This window comes from Thalassophryne amazonica, chromosome 17 (assembly GCF_902500255.1).
Source record: "Thalassophryne amazonica chromosome 17, fThaAma1.1, whole genome shotgun sequence".
NCBI classification, from domain to species: domain Eukaryota; kingdom Metazoa; phylum Chordata; class Actinopteri; order Batrachoidiformes; family Batrachoididae; genus Thalassophryne; species Thalassophryne amazonica.
The window spans coordinates 19027526-19040797 of NC_047119.1; the positions used below are offsets into that span (position 1 = coordinate 19027526).

At 41.8% G+C, this 13272-nt stretch overlaps 1 protein-coding gene across 4 annotated transcripts in view; it reads left to right on the forward strand.

Moving 5' to 3' along the window:
- Positions 1-13272, forward strand: part of aff1 (AF4/FMR2 family, member 1) — a 41837-nt gene that overhangs the window by 11583 nt on the left and 16982 nt on the right. The window lies entirely within an intron of this gene.

Below are 13272 nucleotides of genomic sequence, written 5' to 3' on the forward strand. Positions count from 1 at the left end.
TGTCAAAACGACCCCCTGTGAGCAAGCACTTGCTGACAGTGGGAAGGAAAAACTCCCTTTTAACAGGAAGAAACCTCCAGCAGAACCAAGCTCAGGGAGGGGCAGTCTTCTGCTGGGACTGGTTGGGGCTGAGGGAGAGAACCAGGAAAAAGACATGCTGTGGAGGGGAGCAGAGATCACCACTAATGATTAAATGCAGAGTGGTGCATACAGAGCAAAAAGAGAAAGAAACACTCAGTGCATCATGGGAACCCCCCAGCAGTCTAAGTCTATAGCAGCATAACTAAGGGATGGTTCAGGGTCACCTGATCCAGCCCTAACTATAAGCTTTAGCAAAAAGGAAAGTTTTAAGCCTAATCTTAAAAGTAGAGAGGGTGTCTGTCTCCCTGATCTGAATTGGGAGCTGGTTCCACAGGAGAGGAGCCTGAAAGCTGAAGGCTCTGCCTCCCATTCTACTCTTACAAACCCTAGGAACTACAAGTAAGCCTGCAGTCTGAGAGCGAAGCGCTCTATTGGGGTGATATGGTACTATGAGGTCCCTAAGATAAGATGGGACCTGATTATTCAAAACCTTATAAGTAAGAAGAATTTTAAATTCTATTCTAGAATTAACAGGAAGCCAATGGAGAGAGGCCAATATGGGTGAAGCATGCTCTCTCCTTCTAGTCCCCGTCAGTACTCTAGCTGCAGCATTTTGAATTAACTGAAGGCTTTTCAGGGAACTTTTAGGACAACCTGATAATAATAATTACAATAGTCCAGCCTAGAGGAAATAAATGCATGAATTAGTTTTTCAGCATCACTCTGAGACAAGACCTTTCTAATTTTAGAGATATTGTGCAAATGCAAAAAAGCAGTCCTACATATTTGTTTAATATGCGCATTGAATGACATATCCTGATCAACAATGACTCCAAGATTTCTCACAGTATTACTAGAGGTCAGGGTAATGCCATCCAGAGTAAGGATCTGGTTAGACACCATGTTTCTAAGATTTGTGGGGCCAAGTACAATAACTTCAGTTTTATCTGAGTTTAAAAGCAGGAAATTAGAGGTCATCCATGTCTTTATGTCTGTAAGACAGTCCTGCAGTTTAGCTAATTGGTGTGTGTCCTCTGGCTTCATGGATAGATAAAGCTGAGTATCATCTGCGTAACAATGGAAAATTTAAGCAATGCTGTCTAATAATAATGCCTAAGGGAAGCATGTATAAAGTGAATAAAATTGGTCCTAGCACAGAACCTTGTGGAACGCCATAATTAACCTTAGTCTGTGAAGAAGATTCCCCATTTACATGAACAAATTGTAATCTATTAGATAAATATGATTCAAACCAGCGCAGTGCCTTTAATACCTATGGCATGCTCTAATCTCTGTAATAAAAGTTTATGGTCAACAGTATCAAAAGCAGCACTGAGGTCTAACAGAACAAGCACAGAGATGAGTCCACTGTCTGAGGCCATAAGAAGATCATTTGTAACCTTCACTAATGCTGTTTCTGTACTATGATGAATTCTAAAACCTGACTGAAACTCTTCAAATAGACCATTCCTCTGCAGATGATCAGTTAGCTGTTTTACGACTACCCTTTCAAGAATTTTTGAGAGAAAAGGAAGGTTGGAGATTGGCCTATAATTAGCTAAGATAGCTGGGTCAAGTGATTGCTTTTTAAGTAATGGTTTAATTACTGCCACCTTAAAAGCCTGTGGTACATAGCCACCTAATAAAGATAGATTGATCATATTTAAGATCGAAGCATTAATTAATGGTAGGGCTTCCTTGAGCAGCCTGGTAGGAATGGGGTCTAATAGACATGTTGATGGTTTGGAGGAAGTAACTAATGAAAATAACTCAGACAGAACAATTGGAGAGAAAGAGTCTAACCAAATACCGGCATCACTGAAAGCAGCCAAAGAGAACGATATGTCTTTGGGATGGTTATGAGTAATTTTTTCTCTAATAGTTAAAATTTTATTAGCAAAGAAAGTCATGAAGTCATTACTAGTTAAAGGAATACTCGGCTCAATAGAGCTCTGACTCTTTGTCAGCCTGGCTACAGTGCTGAAAAGAAACCTGGGGTTGTTCTTATTTTCTTCAATTAGTGATGAGTAGTAAGATGTCCTAGCTTTACGGAGGGCTTTTTTATAGAGCAACAGACTCTTTTTCCAGGCTAAGTGAAGATCTTCTAAATTAGTGAGACGCCATTTCCTCTCCAACGTACGGGTTATCTGCTTTAAGCTGCAAGTTTGTGAGTTATACCACGGAGTCAGGCACTTCTGATTTAAGGCTCTCTTTTTCAGAGGAGGTACAGCATCCAAAGTTGTGCTCAATGAGGATATAAAACTATTGACGAGATAATCTATCTCACTCACAGAGTTTAGCTAGCTACTCTGCCCTGTGTTGGTATATGGCATTGGAGAACATAAAGAAGGAATCATATCCTTAAACCTAGTTACAGCACTTTCTGAAAGACTTCTACTGTAATGAAACTTATTCCCCACTGCTGGGTAGTCCATCAGAGTAAATGTAAATGTTATTAAGAAATGATCAGACAGAAGGGGGTTTTCAGGGAATACTGTTAAGTGTTCAATTTCCATACCATAAGTCAGAACAAGATCTAAGGTATGATTAAAGTGGTGGGTGGACTCATTTACATTTTGAGCAAAGCCAATCGAGTCTAACAATAGATTAAATGCAGTGTTGAGGCTGTCATTCTCAGCATCTGTGTGGATGTTAAAATCGCCCACTATAATTATCTTATCTGAGCTAAGCACTAAGTCAGACAAAAGGTCCGAAAATTCACAGAGAAACTCACAGTAACGACCAGGTGGACGATAGATAACAACAAATAAAACTGGTTTCTGGGACTTCCAATTTGGATGGACAAGACTAAGAGACAAGCTTTCAAATGAATTAAAGCTCTGTCTGGGTTTTTGATTAATTAATAAGCTGGAGTGGAAGATTGCTGCTAATCCTCCGCCTCGGCCCATGCTACGAGCATTCTGACAGTTAATGTGACTCGGGGGTGTTCACTCACTTAAACTAACATATTCATCCTGCTGTAACCAGGTTTCTGTAAGGCAGAATAAATCAATATGTTGATCAATTATTATATCATTTACTAACAGGGACTTAGAAGAGAGAGATCTAATGTTTAATAGACCACGTTTAACTGTTTTAGTCTGTGGTGCAGTTGAAGGTGCTATATTATTTTTTTCTTTTTGAATTTTTATGCTTAAATAGATTTTTGCTGGTTATTGGTGGTCTGGGAGCAGGCATCGTCTCTACGGGGATGGGGTAATGAGGGGATGGCAGGGGGAGAGAAGCTGCAGAGAGGTGTGTAAGACTACAACTCTGCTTCCTGGTCCCAACCCTGGATAGTCACGGTTTGGAGGATTTAAGAAAATTGGACAGATTTCTAGAAATGAGAGCAGCTCCATCCAAAGTGGGATGGATGCCGTCTCTCCTAACAAGACCAGGTTTTCCCCAGAAGCTTTGCCAATTATCTGTGAAGCCCACCTCATTTTTTGGACACCACTCAGACAGCCAGCAATTCAAGAACATGCGGTTAAACATGTCACTCCCGGTCCGATTGGGGAGGGGCCCAGAGAAAACTACAGAGTCCGACATTGTTTTGGCAAAGTTACACACCGATTCAATGTTAATTTTAGTGACCTCTGATTGGCGTAACCGGGTGTCATTACTGCCGACGTGAATTACAATCTTACCAAATTTACGCTTAGCCTTAGCCAGCAGTTTCAAATTTCCTTCGATGTTTTCTGCTCTGGCCCCTGGGAGACAATTGACTATGGTTGCTGGCGTCGCTAACTTCACATTTCTCAAAACAGATTCGCCAATAACCAGAGTTTGATCCTCGGCGGGTGTGTCGCCGAGTGGGGAAAAACGGTTAGAGATGTGAACGGGTTGGCGGTGTACACAGGGCTTCTGTTTAGGACTACGCTTCCTCCTCACAGTCACCCAGTCAGCCTGCTTTCCCGGCTGCTCGGGATCTGCTGGAGGGGAACTAACGCGGCTAAGCTACCTTGGTCCACACCAACTACAGGGGCCTGGCTAGCTGTAGGATTTTCCAAATTGCAGAGCCGAGTCTCCAATTCGCCCAGCCTGGCCTCCAAAGCTACGAATAAGCTACACTTATTACAAGTACCATTACTGCTAAAGGAGGCCGAGGAATAACTAAACATTTCACACCCAGAGCAGAAAAGTGCGGGAGAGACAGGAGAAGCCGCCATGCTAAACCGGCTAAGAACTAGTAGCTGCGCTAAGCTAGCGGATTTCTAAAAACACGCAAAGTGAATAATGTGTAAATAATTTAGAGGTGATTCAGCAGAGGGAGTGCTTTAGTTAAGGCACTTGAAGATTACACTGTGAAACAAATCGTTATCTAGTTAACTAGCTCAATCTAACTGCGCAGATTAAACAGCTAACAGACACAGCAAAACACGGCTGTGCTCCGGAACAGGAAGTGATACAATACCGCAGTGGAGAGCCAACCACCAGTAGAGGCAACCAACAATCCAAGGTGGATCTGCATAAATCTGACATCTGACATAAATGTGTGCTTTCCTCATGACCTTCTCCACTTGCTGGGGTTCACAAAACTTAGGCACCGACATGCTTGATCATGCTGTGAGAAACGTCCCACATGGCCACAATGTCATAGTTAAGTTTCCTCACAGTAAGAGTAGTAATCTTCATCTGAGTCCTAATAAGTAACCATTTGACAAAAGTTCAATTTAATTTTAGTTTATATGGCACCAAGGCGCTTCACACAAGTAAGGTCTAACCTTGCAAACACACAGGCGACAATGGTAAGGAAAAACTCCCTCTGATGGTATTGAGGAAGAAACCAAGCAGACCAGACTCAGAGGGGTGACCCACTGCTTAGGCCATTCTTAAAAAAAAAAAAAAAAGGGTTATACAGAACACAACACATCACAACAGCAATTAATGAGAGTCCATGCAGGCGCCCAGGCCATTGTTGGGGGAGCATCGAGCCACTCAGTGGATCTGTTCTTGCAGGAGAGAACGTTATACGTCTGTTATAGAAATCTTCTAATCCAGCACGTGTATCCAGCCACATCTGGGACAGAGAGAAAAAGAAAACAGAATCAGTCAGCCAGAAAAAATAAACTTGAGATATAATTTGTCAGCATTAAGCAGCAGGAAAGTAGAAGAAATAATAAGGTGATCGCCAGCCACTATCCCTAAGCTTCACTAACAGACCCAGACTTTAGATAATGTTGAGGCCGAGACCCATTCTGTTTATGAATAAAATTAATTTAGAAGGGTTGGATGCCTTGTACCATACTACGCCAGTATACTAGCCATACAAAAGGGAGAATAAATGTCTTAAGTCTGGATTTCAGTCTCCACAGAATCTGACTGTTTTATTGACACAGGGAGATAATTTCACAAAACAGGGGCACAATAAGAGAAAGCTCTGTGTCCTGCAGACTTTTTATTCCCCCTAGGGATTCAAAGTAGTCTTGCACACTGAGAACACAGAGCCTGGGCCAGGACGTAGGGCTTGACTAGATCAGCTAAGTAGGGAGGAGCTAGTTGATGAATAACTTTAAAGGTTAATAGCAGAACCTTAAAATCCAATCTCGCAGAGACAGGAAACAGACGCCAAAATGGGTGTAATGTGGTCAAACATTCTGCTTCCTGTCAAGAGTCTGGCAGCAGTGTTTTGAACCAGTTGGAGACCCCTAATGCTGAATTGCGGTAAACCAAATTCATTCCAAAGGTACCCAAAGATCCATACAAAGAGATCCATTACCAAAGGCATCTAGTCATCATCTTAGGTCAGTGGTCAGTACCACTATCAGTACCATACAGTAAGACAGGAAGCCCCAAAACCAAAAAGCCGTGGACCTTCCTTCTCCTGTAAAGCTGCCGGCATTGCTAAATACCTCTGCTGTGAATTGAGAGACACAAATGTCACTGTCAAGATAAATGAAAGTCTCTAAATTCACTGCTTTTACCACACTGATACACTTTTGGTGGCGGAGTCCAGGTGGTCATTGAATGCCTGGCTCTTAGTCTTGATCCAGGACAATCGCCAACCATACACACTGTGTGTGGACTCAGAAATATGACTGTCACTTTTGAGATAAGTGGATTTCTCAAGAAGTGTGTTGTGTCACCACATAGTGATTGTGGATTTCTCAGTCATTGAACTTTAGCTCTTCTTAGTATTTATCTCATACTATTGCAGACACTCCAACTCCTCACTCTCATATGATTCAGAGCATCCACTGATTTGAAAAAGATCATAGACTTCATGGATGATGCTAAGTAAATAAAGCTTTGCTCGCCAACATACACACCTAAGCCTCTGGTTTACACAACCCTACCAAAGAACCATGAAAGTATTGAACTGTATAACAGCAAGAACACATCCCTGATGAATGCCAGTATTGACTTGAGGGATTCAGATTCCGTCCGTGCTCCCCCACAGTACTTGCAGTACCTAGCTTAGGATGGCTGTGAGGTCCAGCAACATCTTGGAGATCCTGTGAATTTTCAGGATGTTCTGGAGAGCGGCCTGGTCAACTGAGTCAAAAGCTCTGCGAAAATCACCGTAAGCTGCAAAGAAGCGCTGCCAATATTCAGTTGCATTCAATGAGTACTTGCAAAACTAGGGTCAGAGTACACAGAAATTTTGAAACTGTAACTCTAAAGCTCAAATCTCAAACACTGGCTTGTTAACTTAGATGCAGAATCTGATTTACAACTCACAACATATAAGTTTTACCCAGTTTGCAGCTATTTTTGAAGTTAGATGAGCCATTTTTAGTGTCTCTTCAGATGGTGACTCCTGTGCCAAATTCACATTTTTAAACTAACTCGAAACGGTAAATTCTGAAACAGGTTTGGCTGCACTTGGATATGAGGAGGAAGTGTATTGTACTAGACAGGTTATTTACATTAAAGTTGCTAGTTATCACAACATTGTGTATGCAGACTTATTTTAATTTATCAGATATATTGTAGTGCAGGCCAAAAGGTTGCTTGTGTCTCCTGAACTTCAGGTCTTAGGAAGCTTGTCACTATTTTGACGTTCTTGCACTTGATGCATAAGCAGCCTTGAACTCTAATTATAAAAAAAATTACAGTAAACTCTTGGTTTAACACTAGACTTAGAAACCTGTGTTTACAGTAACACATTGTACCAAACACAGTGTACACTACAAAGATGGCAGTTCACTGGGTGCAGTCCCAAATTCAAAACAAATATTTCTTGGCTCGTAGTGGCAAAATGAAAGTGTCACTGTGTTCACTGCATTTTGTGTGTGAGAGAGAGCAAGACCTCAGCTGCCTTTGATAACTTCAGCAGAACAATAAATGAGCTTTGTCACCAACTTGCGTAACTGTGTTGTGGGCCTGTTCACTCTGCCCTCATCTCAAACGCTGTATTTAGAAGGAAAAGCAGCCTGAAATGCAGCCTGTTGTGTAACTCATTCATGTTATTTATCTGATCTGTGTTGGCTTGTTTCATATTTGGTATTGTGCTGCTTGAGTCCAGTCGTTTTAGGCTGAAGGAAGTATTTTCTATTGTGCCTTCAGCCTTATTAAATGTCACAACTGTCTAGGAATATAAAAATGTATGTTCCTTTGGCTAACCCTAACCCTTGATTTGGCACAAGTTCTACACCGGATGGCCTTCCTGACACAACTCCACATTACATGGAGAAAGGTGGCATGAGTGGGGTTTGAACCTGGAACCTTCCACACTGAAACCAAGCATACTAACCACTTGGCCACTATCCCTGCCCAGAGGAATATATAAATAAAAGATTATTAAGAGAGTGCGAGGTCTGTATGGGAAGATATCAGACTGAGGCGTAAGTAAAAACACTGCGAAAAACACTGAGGTCTGATAATCCCGTACAGACCAGGAAAGCAAGGTTAATAATCTATATATTGTCCCAATATGAAAGCTACTTACGGCTCGTAGTCGGAGACCTGTTCGCTTCACCTCCATAAAGAACTTGCTAGAAGATGGTCCGGACATTAGCTGGGAAGCTTTCAATCTGTGTTTTTTCTGATGCTGTTTAAATATTTATGGAGTATGTTCATGTCTGACTTGGTTTTTCTAATCGTGTTCTTAGCTTTCTGGTTTGCAACGAATGGGATACACATGACCGATTGTCATGGTAACTGTTTGGATATGAGAAAATATCAGACCAGAAATCAGCCAGTCAGACCACGCATAGTATTGCAGCCATGTAATAACCATTATTATTCAGTGCAGTGATATCACTTTCTGATCCTGAATATAAACTCACTGGCCACTTCTTGGGTGCACCTGTTCAACTGCTCATTAGCCTAAATCAAATATCTAATCTGTCAATCATGTGCAAGACAGTCAGTGAATTTAGGGAACTAGACATAATCAGGAGATCTGCGGAAGTTCAAAGCAAGCCTCAGAATAAGGAAAAAAAGGTGATTGATTAGTTTAATTTTTGTGAATTTGAACATGGCATGGTTGCTGGTGCTGAATGGGCTGATTTGAGTGTTTAAGAAACTGCTGATCGGGTGGGATTTTCATGCACAACAATCTCTAGGGTCTACTGACACTCTTCTGAATGAGAAGGGACATCCTATGAATGGTGGTTATCAAATAATGTTAATGCAAAATACACAACAGATCGAAATTTGAAGTAGATGGGCTACAGCAGCATATTACACTGGGTGCCACTTCTTTTGCCATTGCACAGAAAATGAGGCTACAGTGGGCACAGGCTCACCAAAACTGGACAATGGAAGATTGGGAAAAAATAAAAACTTTGCCTTTGTTGAAGACTCTTGTTTTCTGCGCTGATATTCAAGTGGTAGGAGGGTCAAAATGTGGTGTGAAGAATGTGAAAACATGGCTCCTTCCTGCCTCATATAAACTGATGGTGGCATAATACTGTGGCAAGGTGTCAAAATCCAACTCTGCATTGTGACACCTGGGCTATAAAATCAAGTAGGGGATTGCCTGTTATGTGTACGGTGGTGGACCTTGGGTGCCCTGTGGCCATTACAGTAGGTGTGAAAGCTGAACAGGAACCCTGCACATGAGAAAGCCAGCTGGGCTCTGGTGAAACAAGAAGTCCTCAACAGTGGGTCAGGCGGAAGTTGTGATGGCTTGTGACCTAATACTTATGAAGGCTGCACCAGGTCCTTGGCCCCCAGTTGTCTGGCATTTCCCTGCCATCAAATCCGGCTGAAGGTCTGTCAAGAAACATGCATTTGTTGAATGCAGTGACATTCCCATGTTAAACACCACGGGTATTTCTTGATTAGTCCTGGATGTACAGTGAGGTAAAAAGTATTTAGTCAGTCCCTGATTGTGCAAGTTCTCCTGCTTCGAAAGATGAGAGCAGTCTGTAATTTTCATCATAGGTACACTTCAACTATGAGAGACAAAACGAGAAAAAAAAAATCCAAAAAATAACATTGTAGGATTTTTAAAGAATTTAATTGTAAACCATGGTGGAAAATAAATATTTGGTCACCCACAAACAAGCAAGATTTCTGGCTCTCACAGACCTGTAACTTCTTCAAGAAGCTCTTCTGTCCTCCACCTGTTAATGGCATCTGTTGGAACTCGTTATCTGTATAAAAGACACTTATCCACAGCCTCAAACAGAGACTTCAAACTCAAGACCAAAGAGCTGTCGAAGGACACCAGGAAGAAAATTGTAGATGTGCACCAGGCTGGGAAGAGTGAATCTACAATAGTCAAGCATGTTGGTGTGAAAAAATCAACTGTGGGAGCAATTGTAACAAAATGGAAGGCATACAAGACCATTGATAATCTCCCTCTATCTGGGGCTCCATGCAAGATGTCATCCCGTGGGGTCAAAATGATCATGAGAACGGTGAACAAAAATCCCAGAACTACATGGAATGACCTGCAGAGAGCTAGGACCAAAGTAACAAAGGCTATGCACAGAGGGACTCAAATCCTGCAGTGCCAGGCGTGTCCCCCTGCTTAAGCCAGTATGTGACCAGGCCCATCTGAAGTTTGCCAGAGAGCATATGGATGAACCAGAAGATGATTGGGTGAATATCATGTGGTCAGATGAAACCAAAATGGAACATTTTGGTAAAAACTCAACTTGTCATGTTTGGAGAAAGAAGAATGCTGAGTTGCATTCCAAGAACACCATATCTACTGTGAAGCATGGGGGTGGAAACATCATGCTTTTGGGCTGTTTTTTCTGCAAAGGGGACAGGACGACTGATCCGTGTTAAAGGAAGAATGAATGTGGCCATGTATCATGAGATTTTAAGCCAAAACCTCCTTCCATCAGTGAGAGCATTGAAGATGCAACGTGGCTAGCTCTTCCAGCATGACATTGATCCCAAACACACCACTCGGGCAACAAAGGATTGGCTCTGTAAAAAGCATTTCAAGATCCTGGAGTGGCCAAGCCAGTCTCCAGACCTCAACCCCATAGAAAATTTGTTGAGGGAGTTAAAAGTTCGTTTGTCCAGCAACAGTCCCAAAACATCACTGCTCTAGAGGAGATCTGCATGGTGGAATGGGCCAAAATACCAGCTACAGTGTGTGCAAACCTGGTGAAGACTTAACAGGAAACGTTTCACCTGTCATTGCCATGTAGAAGAGACCGTTCCTATATCAGCCTCCACTCAACAGGAGAATGTCACCCACTCACTCACCAACTCAACTGTGGAGGAACTGCCTTTGCCTGGCTTTGCACCCCTGTTTTCAACAATGGAGACCTTTGACACAAGAGGTAAATACTCATAGATAAAGCCATCATCATGTCAACCCTGCTGTGCAGATCAGAGCCCTGGACCACCTATCATTGCCACACGAAGACCCTTGAGTGATTCCACCAATGCCGCCTCTGGAATGTTCTTCGCCTCAGGTGGGAAGACTGCTGTACCAACTGCAAAGTTCCAGGGCAGCAAGTGCATTATCACGAATCAGGGTTCGGTGGGTTGGTCACATCATTAAGGATGGATGGCAGCTGATGTCCCAAGCAGATCTTCTCTTTTTTTTTTCCAGTTGAATGAAGGAAAATGGCCCAGAGGACGGCAGAAGAACCTCAAGAGCTGCTCTATCAACTGGAATACTTGGAAAGAACATGCGAGCTAGCTGGTGAGCAATGATCCACACAGGATTGTAAGTCTGAAAAAACAAAATGTATATGAACAACACAGAGGAAAAAGGTGAAGTAAAGAGGGCAAGATTTGACCTGCCGACGCTTCCTGTATCAACAATGTGCAATGTTTGTCAGAAAAGATGTGCATCAAGACTGGCTTGTTCAGTCATCTCCGCAGCCACTATTTCATCCGAGAATCGACTAAGGGACCACCTTCCTCGCCACCAAGGAATTGCCAGAATGCTGTGGCAGCACCATGATGCCATCATGTCAGTATGGACCAAGTCCTCAGGAATGTTTTGACCACCTGGTTTAATCTGTGCAACAGAGTTAAGGCAGTTCTCATGGCAACAGGACTCTGGAATTGCAAAGGTGTACCTAATTAGGTGGGCAGTGATTGTAAATTTTTGTTGATTATGAGACAAACCAGAACTGAATCAATCCGCAACAGACTGGTTGAAAGTCACTAGTACAACCCCTGGCAAAAATTATGGAATCACCGGCCTCAGAGGATGTTCATTCAGTTGTTTAATTTTGTGGGAAAAAAAGCAGATCACTGACATGACACAAAACTAAAGTCATTTCAAATGGCAACTTTCTGGCTTTAAGAAACACTATAAGAAATCAGGAAAAAAAAATTGTAGCAGTCAGTAACGGTTACTTTTTTAGACCAAGCAGAGGGGAAAAAAATATGGAATCGCTCAATTCTGAGGAAAAAATTATGGAATCATGAAAAACCAAAAGAATGCTCCAACACATCACTAGTATTTTGTTGCACCACCTTTGGCTTTTATAACAGCTTGCAGTCTCTGAGGCATGGACTTAATGAGTGACAAACAGTACTCCATCAATCTGGCTCCAACTTTCTCTGATTGCTTTTGCCAGATCAGCTTTGCAGGTTGGAGCCTTGTCATGGACCATTTTCTTCAACTTCCACCAAAGATTTTCAATTGGATTAAGATCCGGACTATTTGCAGTCCATGATATTGACCCTATGTGTCTTTTTGTAAGGAATGTTTTCACAGTTTTTGCTCTATGGCAAGATGCATTATCATCTTGAAAAATGATTTCATCATCCCCAAACATCCTTTCAATTGATGGGATAAGAAAAGTGTCCAAAATATCAATGTAAACTTGTGCATTTATTGATGATGTAATGACAGCCATCTCCCCAGTGCCTTTACCTGACATGCAGCCCCATATCATCAATGACTGTGGAAATTTACATGTTCTCTTCAGGCAGTCATCTTTATAAATCTCATTGGAATAGCACCAAACAAAGGTTCCAGCATAATCACCTTGCCCAATGCAGATTCGAGATTCATCACCGAATATGACTTTCATCCACAGTCCACGATTGCTTTTCCTTAGCCCATTGTAACCTTGTTTTTTTTTCTGTTTAGGTGTTAATGATGGCTTTCGTTTAGCTTTTCTGTATGTAAATCCCATTTCCTTTAGGCAGTTTCTTACAGTTCGGTCACAGACGTTGACTCCAGTTTCCTCCCATTCGTTCCTCATTTGTTTTGTTGTGCATTTTCGATTTTTGAGACATATTGCCTTACGTTTTCTGTCTTGACGCTTTGATGTCTTCCTTGGTCTACCAGTATGTTTGCCTTTAACAACCTTTCCATGTTGTTTGTATTTGGTCCAGAGTTTAGACACAGCTGACTGTGAACAACCAACATCTTTTGCAACATTGCGTGATGATTTACCCTCTTTTAAGAGTTTGATAATCCTCTCCTTTGTTTCAGTTGACATCTCTCATGTTGGAGCCATGATTCATGTCAGTCCACTTGGTGCAACAGCTCTCCAAGGTGTGATCACTCCTTTTTAGATGCAGACTAACGAGCAGATCTGATTTGATGCAGGTGTTAGTTTTGGGGATGAAAATTTACAGGGTGATTCCATAATTTATTCCTCAGAATTGAGTGAGTCCATATTTTTTTTTTTTTCCCCTCTGCTTGGTCTAAAAAAGTAACCGTTACTGACTGCCACAATTTTTTTTTCCTTGATTTCTTATAGTGTTTCTTAAAGCCAGAAAGTTGCCATTTGAAATTACTTTAGTTTTGTGTCATGTCTGTGATCTGCTTTTTTTTTTTTTTCTACAAAATTAAACAACTGAATG